The 8,599-nt window shown below is 33.4% G+C and overlaps 1 long non-coding RNA gene across 2 annotated transcripts in view; it reads left to right on the forward strand.

The window, feature by feature from the left end:
• Positions 1–3,730: 3,730 nt before the first annotated feature.
• LOC106880380 (uncharacterized) overlaps positions 3,731–8,599 on the forward strand; it is a 23,574-nt gene continuing 18,705 nt past the window's right edge. The window contains exon 1 of one of the 2 annotated variants that reach the window (XR_008265369.1): positions 3,731–5,158. This is a non-coding gene — a long non-coding RNA (uncharacterized LOC106880380). The remainder of the gene's footprint in view (positions 5,159–8,599) is intronic. The other variant, XR_001410736.2, reaches the window with a different exon arrangement.

Below are 8,599 nucleotides of genomic sequence, written 5' to 3' on the forward strand. Positions count from 1 at the left end.
ATATATATATATATATATATATATACATAGGTGCATTAATTATTCGTAACTTCACTAAGTTTGATTAAACTGTAGTTTTACTTTAGATAAAACAGTCAATTGATAATTTTAATTTTTTTTATCAATCTGGTTAAATAAAGCATATTTAAATTAATTTCATTATTGTACCTTATTAGTTATCTTTTCGAGAAAAATTAGTTTTCTTCTTTCATTGATAACTTTCTTACAAACATGCATAATAGAAAACATATCAACGAATTAGATAAAGCTGAGATTGTTTGTTTTAAACCTAACAATACGAAAATTTTGTGTCGAAACTACTTAAGATGCGTTTCAAAAACTAACAATACGTCTGTGAGCAAGTAAAGTTTAACACAGCATTGTTTCATCATGAAATATATTATAATAGTTAGAAATAGGAACTGAACTTATCGTTGATGGGCATAACGTTTTCTTACGATTTTTTTAAAGATTATACTGTAGTAATATTTGATTTAAAGTTAGTAACATTTATAACCATAAAAGTTTTTGGTGAATTTCTATTTAACTTACAAGAAGGTTGATTTGAAAGTTGCACAAGTCATATCTCTCTTACTATTGTTCCAGAGTTCGCTGGCTATACTTTCTAAATCCATATATGTACATGTATATCTATAAGTCTATGCATATATAAGTGCATATGTTTGTGTGTGAGTGCATGTACGTATGTGTGTATGCATGTATGTATGTTGTCAGGCTAAAAGGCCAAACCACCTGGAATGATGGTAATAAAATCAAATATTACTAAACGAACTTTTGCAATGTTAAGTTTAGGCTTTTTTATGATGGCTAAAAGTGTCGTCTTTGTTATAAGCTTCAAAGTTCTCCTTTATTCATTTGGTATTGTATGTGATGAAAGAAATTAACTTTCTTTCATCAAATGAATAAAGTGAAAAAGACGAGGAGAAAAACATAAATAAGACACAGAGAGAGTATGTTGCAGATTAGATCTAAACAAATGGTTAGTAATAGTTTTAAAGTGTTGGGAATTAGCATATATATCTTCAGATAAAAGCTGTTTCTATGAGTTAATTTGTGAAAATCATTTCTCACTTAATTTGGAAAACTTTGTATATGTCACGTGTCAGTTTTCGTCTGCTCTGCCGTGTAATCAATATTAAATAAAATATAAAAACATTCAAAAGTATAAAGACATTAGCGTGGTGTTTTGTGTGTTTGTGTACGTCTGTGTTTGTTATGTGCGTGGTAGGGATGTGAGTTATTGTCAAACTTAAATGCATAAAGAAACTTGTGAACGCAACAGAATTAGTTCCAAGAGTAAAGAAAAAGGAAGGAACAAAAACAGGAATAAAATGAAACAAAATATTCATATTTACTGTAAAGTAGGAATGGCTTAGATAGATGGGAGAAAGTTGACAAAGAATGGAATGGTAATTGGGATAATAGGAATGAAAGATAATCTCTTGGAATAATGTGTGGAAAAAAAGACAGAAGGGTTGATGGAGAAAGTTTCACATGTTGACAGGGTACTTTATAGTAACCTTTTAAAGTGAAATTGTGTATGTGTGGGGGGGGACACCCCTTTGTTTAAAGAAGACGAAAAAAACAGAAGACCTTAAGTAACATTTGCAGAAGTTTTTCAGTTCCCTTCTTTGTGTTTTGCACTCAAAATGGAAAAAAGAAAGGAGCGAAATCCCTTTTCTGTACGTGAGTACTTGCATAAATGACAGAGTGGGTACGTGTGTGTATGGCTGTGTTTGAATGACATGTCTGCTTGTAAGTTTATATGTTAGTGTATATGTTTGTGTAATAGGTGTCTGTGTGTGTGTGTATGTTTGTGTGTACAGTGTATGTGTGTGTGTGAATAGGTGCATGTAAGTATACATTTGTGAGTATGTGTGAATGTATGGATGTCTGTTTGAAGGCTGTGTATATCTGTATATGCATCTATGCTTGTGTCTAAGTAAACTTGTAGCTATATGTATATTTATATTTACATGTGTGTGAGTGGTGTGTACGTGTATGTGTGTTTCTATAAGTACTATGTATATATGTGTGTTTATGTATGCATGTATGTATGTATGTATGTATGTATGTATGTATGTATGTATGTGTGTATGTGTGAGTGTTGAAGAACAAAATGTTTTTCCAGTACCAAACAAACAAGGAAGACGAAAGAAAAGAAGGAAGTGAAAAAAGGTGGGAAGTGCTTCTTCCTGTTTTTGTTTGTTTCACCCCCATCGCCACCCCCAACCCAAACAGATATAACACCTACATCAAGCCACGCTCCACCCCAACCGCGCACACACACACACACACACACACACACACACACACACACACACACACACACACACACACACACACACACACACACTAACACTTTTGAACTCCATTTTTTTTAGTTTATTTCATTTCATTTTTGTATTGTTTTATTCTTCACCAATTCTGTTTATTAAGGTCTTTCCCGATTTGGTCTTCTAGTTCGACCTTCTCATTATTCTCACTTCCCACCCAGGCACCCAGCCAAACTTACCTAAATGAACACCCAACCAACCAACCAGCCCCTCGCCCCCCTCAAAGATACAACTTACACACATCACCCTATATTCAAAAACAAACTTAGACTCATACAAACACACCCCTTTATATATATATTTTCTTTCTTATCAAAAATTATATTTCGCCTATCTCTCTTTTCTCTCTCTCTCTTTTCTCGACTTCTCGTTCTCCCTCTGCTCATCACTCTTTTTCTTTCTATTATAATTTTCTCCCACCCCCTCCATTTTCATGATTTCCATGAGGCTCTATTACATGTCAGATGCTTCCCCCCAGAGTTGTTTTTGCTTTTTTCTGTGCAGAAGGGGGGTAGCCTGAGGACTAATACTGCCACTCGATGTATGTATCGTTAATCTAAAAAGAAAAGTCCAAAGGGTATTTGAGAGGAAAAGAAAAAAAAGAAGAGGAAGAAGAAGAAGAAAAATGGAATCTTAAGAAACAATAAAGTTTATGAAAAAGTATAAAAGAAATAAAGAGGGGTGAGAAAAGAGAAGAAAAACAGAGAATGGGAGAGAAATGGAGGGGAGGAGGAAGAAACTTAAAATGAATCTAAAACGAAATTGGTTGATAATAATGGAAATAAGAGGGTGAGAAAGAGGTAAGAAAAGAGACCCAGGGAAAAATCTATTTGTCATTGACGAAGAAGGAAAGGGGAAGAGAATGAAAATAGTGACGTGACAAAAAACCTAAAGTGGATTTTAGAGACAAAATTAAAGATGTAAATAATAAAGAGAGATGAGATATCAAAACGTTTAAAGAGTCGAGAGGAAAGAGCAGAAGGGAAAGTGGAATAAAGTGTGAGAAATATTCTGTGATAAAGACAGATTAGACCCAATGAGAAGAAGGGGGTATTTAAGAGGATCTTTCTCCTCATCGTCATCTTATTCTTCTACTTCTACTTCTTCTTTCCTTCCTCTTCCTCCCACCGTTCCCCGCTTTACTTTCGCTTATGAGTTGTTCCCTTTTTTTTTCTTTTTCTTCTTCTTCTTCTCGCTGGCTGGCTGGCTGGCTCCGTCCATATGTAACAAGCAAGAGGTTGTTTAATCGCGTCCTATGCTGCTTGAACGAACGAACGGGCCGCCGCTACTACAGAATATTCGTCGCCAACACAGAACCACCTGCCCCAGGTTCACAACAGAAACGAAGGAAACATGCCTCAGTTGGTGAGTGTGCGCTCTTCGTTTGACTTCCAACAAAAGAGTCGGACATAATCGGGTATTTTGCATCACAATGTTGTGTAACACTTGTAATTAAGGTCTCGTGGAGACGTCTGCTTACTGATCATGTTGTTGAGGGCCTTATATCCACACGCGACCACACATTGTTATTCAGATGTCCTTAGCTAATTTTCTTTACTGCCTTCTGTCACAGTTTGTTCATTATAAGCTTGGGTAGGGATTATTTATCTATATTCAACGGTTTCTTTCACACTGGCAGCTGCAAACTTTCTTGCCACAACTACACAACAGAACGTGGGCTTAAAAAAAGATTCTGTCCGCTTATAAGCTCGTCAATTGACCAAAAGAGCTTCTGAGAGACAGCTGCGTTGAATCGATGCATGAAAAGAAATAATGTCTTGGAAATATTGTTCTATCATAATGTTATAAAGCATTCATATGAAACACAGCCAATATAAAAGAGCGACCTATAGATTTCAGGGCAAAAAAGAAAAAAGCAAGAAGAAAGAAGGGAAATGAAAAGGGAAAAAAATGAAAAAAATTACACTGAGAGAAAGAAAGCGTTTCGGGTGAAAAAAAACCCCCAGTGAGTGGGCCATGTTTTGGTCGTATTCTGCAGCTGTTTCCGTGTTCACTTGATGATGGTTGCATTCCCTATAATTAAACATAATTTTCTGCAACCTTTAAACAGCAGTCTTCAGAAAAAATATCCAGATGACCAGCTACTTTGAGTTCGTCTTTGTTGCTCAGATCTCTCACGTCAGTGAAAGTTAGAAAAAAAAAAGAGATATAAATAAAAAGAACACTTCCCTCGCCGCACTGTGGGAGTTGCGCTTTGTAGAAAGCTATTTTTCCTACTGGCTTTTTTCTTTCCTTTAATGAAACTAATTTGTTTAACATATTCTTTTCTTTTCTTTTGACATATTCTTTTATATTCTTATAACCATTTTAAAGCTTCTGTGTATTTCAATTGAGTTTACCCGGCGATAAATATTGAATAATAGCGCGAGAAAAACGCGCCAGAAGTTCTAGATTTTCCCCTCAAATCAAACTGCGCGCTTTTTACGCAGAGCAAAACTTTCTTGTATTCAGCGCCCTCTTGCGACGCTGGAGCTTGTTCCATTATGCGACAGAGGCGGATAATAGCCACGGAGAATCGCCTTTGTTGCACAGCGCTTCAGCGGAATACTGTGCTTGTACAATAGTGAAAATCGATTCAAATATCGCAATAGACTTATTTTGTTGTAATGAAAACTTAACTATTTAATAATCATGATTTTTTATTAACTTTAATGGTGAAACAAAATAATTAAATGCCTAATTACATTGCACTGCATATACATCGCCACGGCGAATTCTTCCCTCGGGATAGAGAAGAGAACATTGTGAAGTGGACTAAATGAAAGATATACAGTGTATGGGTTAGTAAACAATTTTACCATTGTTCCTAATAACTAATGATAAATTATATAAAAAGCAATTAATCTTCTTTATTGACAAGGGAATTGCGCTTGTCTCCAGCTACTTACTGCACTGAATTACTTGGTTTGCGCACTTCTTACCCAAGCAACACTTCTAAGAGTATTAGTAATTTATTTAGTAACATTAGTGATTTGGATAATGTCAGTGATAACTAGTTTATTATTGGTGATTAATATGCGTAATTGTCAATAGAGTAGTTAGCAAATAGTTTTATTTCCCCCCTCTTCTTTTGACAATATAACAAACATTTGGATTTATTTTTTATTCTATATTTAGAGAACAACTTTATTTAGTTAGATTTAAATATTTACTTAAATTTTACTTTTATTGTTAGTATTTTTATAATTTGAGATTATTTTTAACACGGTATTAATTAATAATAATTATTAACATTTTTTTTTCATGTTTGCAATTCAAGCGATTTATGCAAATTAACTACGAGCTTTTGTTGGTAAACAGCATTTTTACTTTATTGTTATTGACTTTTAGTTTATAGCTTATATAAAAATAGTCGCCAGTTTGTACGCAGAATAGAGGTGGTGTCACGGTAAGTAAAAACGGCGACTCGGTTTCGATTCCCGATTAAAGCTATTTCCTTTTTCTTCGAGCAATAATAATTCTTCTGAAATATATACATAAATGTTATGATTTCTCCTCTAAGAAAATATTCTCTACTTTAATATCACCGAGTACACAACACACACAGACGTATATATATATATATATAGATAAATAGATAGATAGATAGATAGATAGATAGACAGATATAATACATATGCACATGTATAGAGCTACCAGATTGTAAACGTTATGCGTCCCTTTCTTATAGCATTCTTATCAACAGTTTTATCATTTGATTTCATCATAGCAGAATATGAACTTATAAAATAAACACCCTTGTGTCTGATGTGTCTGGTGATGGATTAGTTTACCACCCACCAGCGTGTCATGCAACTCATACACATATACATAACAACATTAATCAAAAGAAGTGGGGCATTAAACTTATAGCAAAGTAACCAAATCTTATATTAACCTTATACTGAAATACATCTCTGCTATTTTCTGAATCTCTTGTAATTTTGACAGTAAAGTGTGAGAACGTAGATAAACGAAAATCGATTAACATACAAGCTTGACTGTTATTTCATATTGTTTTTCTTCTTTCATAAGGAAATTTCATTTATTAGTGCTTTACAATTTATTTCATGTATTCTACATTGAGTTACTACGTTGCTTTGTATTATTGTCCAGTTTACATTTTACTTATTGTTCACTATAAACCCAGCTGCATGTTCATTTACATTTTGAAGCATGAATGCACGCCATACCCTGTATATTATTACAGACTGTATGGAGAAAAAAAAATTATTTAGCACACATACATACACACACACGTGTGTGTATATATATATATATATATATATATATATATATATATGTATGAGTGTGTGTGTGTGTGTGTGTGTGTGTGTGTTGTCAATCAGACTGACTCCTTAATCCTATGTTATATTTGCAATACTTCAATAATAACGTGTGCTAGATAAAAAGAGACCGGCAAAGAGTGAACGTATATATTTTCAATAGCAGATATTTCTTTGTAAAACAGCATTCTTAACGTAAAATAATAAAGGTTTTAGAACACACACAAATATGTATATACATATATGTAAGTGTGTGTGCGCGCGCGCGTTTGGGATATCTATGAATACTCCTATAATATATTTAGATAATTCTTTGTAACACGCCTTGATATTTATTTCACTATGCATATCATTCGGTAGCTTCGTTATTAGATCCTTCTGATAGTTGTTTGGATACAAAATCCCATCATCTTATAATCATATAACGTGATTTAAACCGTTTCCCTTTTTTAACTGGGACGCATTAATGAAAATAAAAGTATTTTGCTGCACTTTGTGCATAAATTAAATAGAAAAACGTTTTAGAAGAATGAAATTTATACATTTTAGCCTTTTATATTAATTACAAAGAATATCAACTACTTACTTCTTTATTCAATAAACGACGCACAGTTATCAGCGTTTTTATATTTAGAATATTAGTTGGTAGTTTTCACATTTTTAGAATAGAAATCTATTATTTTCCTGCTGCACCTAGTTACGTTTCGTGTCAGGTCTACTGCTATAGCGCTTTCGTTATAGCTGTATACCATCGCTTCACTCTGTTAATACTATGTGCAGGGAGATAACTCTGAATGATTGTAACGGGAAATCACTAGGCTACTAGTTATGTCAAACAAAACAGAATAGCAGACGCGAAGAAAAGGTCTCGAAAAATGTATATGAACGAAAAAACCGCTTTAAATTTATTGAATCTCATGCCTTTCTAAACATCATTAACCAACTTAAGTGCATCTTAGTATTTGGATAATGAAATTAATCTGCTAAATGGAAATAAAACTCATTTGTTTCTGATGTAATTTTATTAAATTGGTAAAATTTTCCAAGCTTATTCAACGATTAAATAACATATAATTGCTGTCCTTTTTTAGTTTAGGATATTATTAAAAAAATCTTAGTATTAGAAGCAAGAAACAGTCTTCATTTTAGCTTTTTCATCATTGGTAATTAACCAATTTTTATTATTTATGAAAAGCAAATTATGATTAATATTAATAAATATGAAATGTTAAATTCTCAGTATAATTAAATGATTTTCACACTTTCATTTAATTAACCATTCGATTACGTACGATTGCTAGCTATAATACGTTGTAATATATAAATAAATAAATAAATAAAAATCACACCAGTCGTTATTTGTTCCAAGTCAATATTCTGTAATATTTTACATTAAGAAGCAAGCATGATCGTGTGGTTAAGAATTTCGCTTTGCAGCCACGTGGTTTTGAGTCCAGCCCCACAATTCGGCACCTTGGGCAAGTGTCTCATTACTATAGCTCTCGGCCGACCAATGCTTTGTGAGTGAGTCTGGTTGTCGAAAACTGTGTGGTAGTTCGCTAATTGAATATATGGATTCATATATGTGTGTTTGTGTTTGTTCTCATTTCACCGTTTGATAACCGGCATTAATGTTCACCACATCGCAAATTAGCGGTTCGGTAAAAGAGAACAATAGAATAAGCATAATTTAAAAAAATTTTTTAATTAGTACTGGGATCGAGTTGTTCGACTAAACATTTCATGGTGGAGCCCCAGAATGTTCAAAAGCCAAAGAGTAGAAAAAGTAAAAGATGAAATACTAAGTGTTTCACGGGTTTCATTTGTTAATCTGCGGCTATACTGGTGGGCAGAGTCTTCAATCGGTTTAGTGAATCATATCGTTCCTTGTATATGTCTCACCCTGTTATTTACACAATTTTAGGAAACACTCATTCATCAAGGAAAACGATATAT

Source organism: Octopus bimaculoides, chromosome 13 (assembly GCF_001194135.2).
Source record: "Octopus bimaculoides isolate UCB-OBI-ISO-001 chromosome 13, ASM119413v2, whole genome shotgun sequence".
In the NCBI taxonomy this organism is placed as follows: Eukaryota; Metazoa; Mollusca; class Cephalopoda; order Octopoda; family Octopodidae; genus Octopus; species Octopus bimaculoides.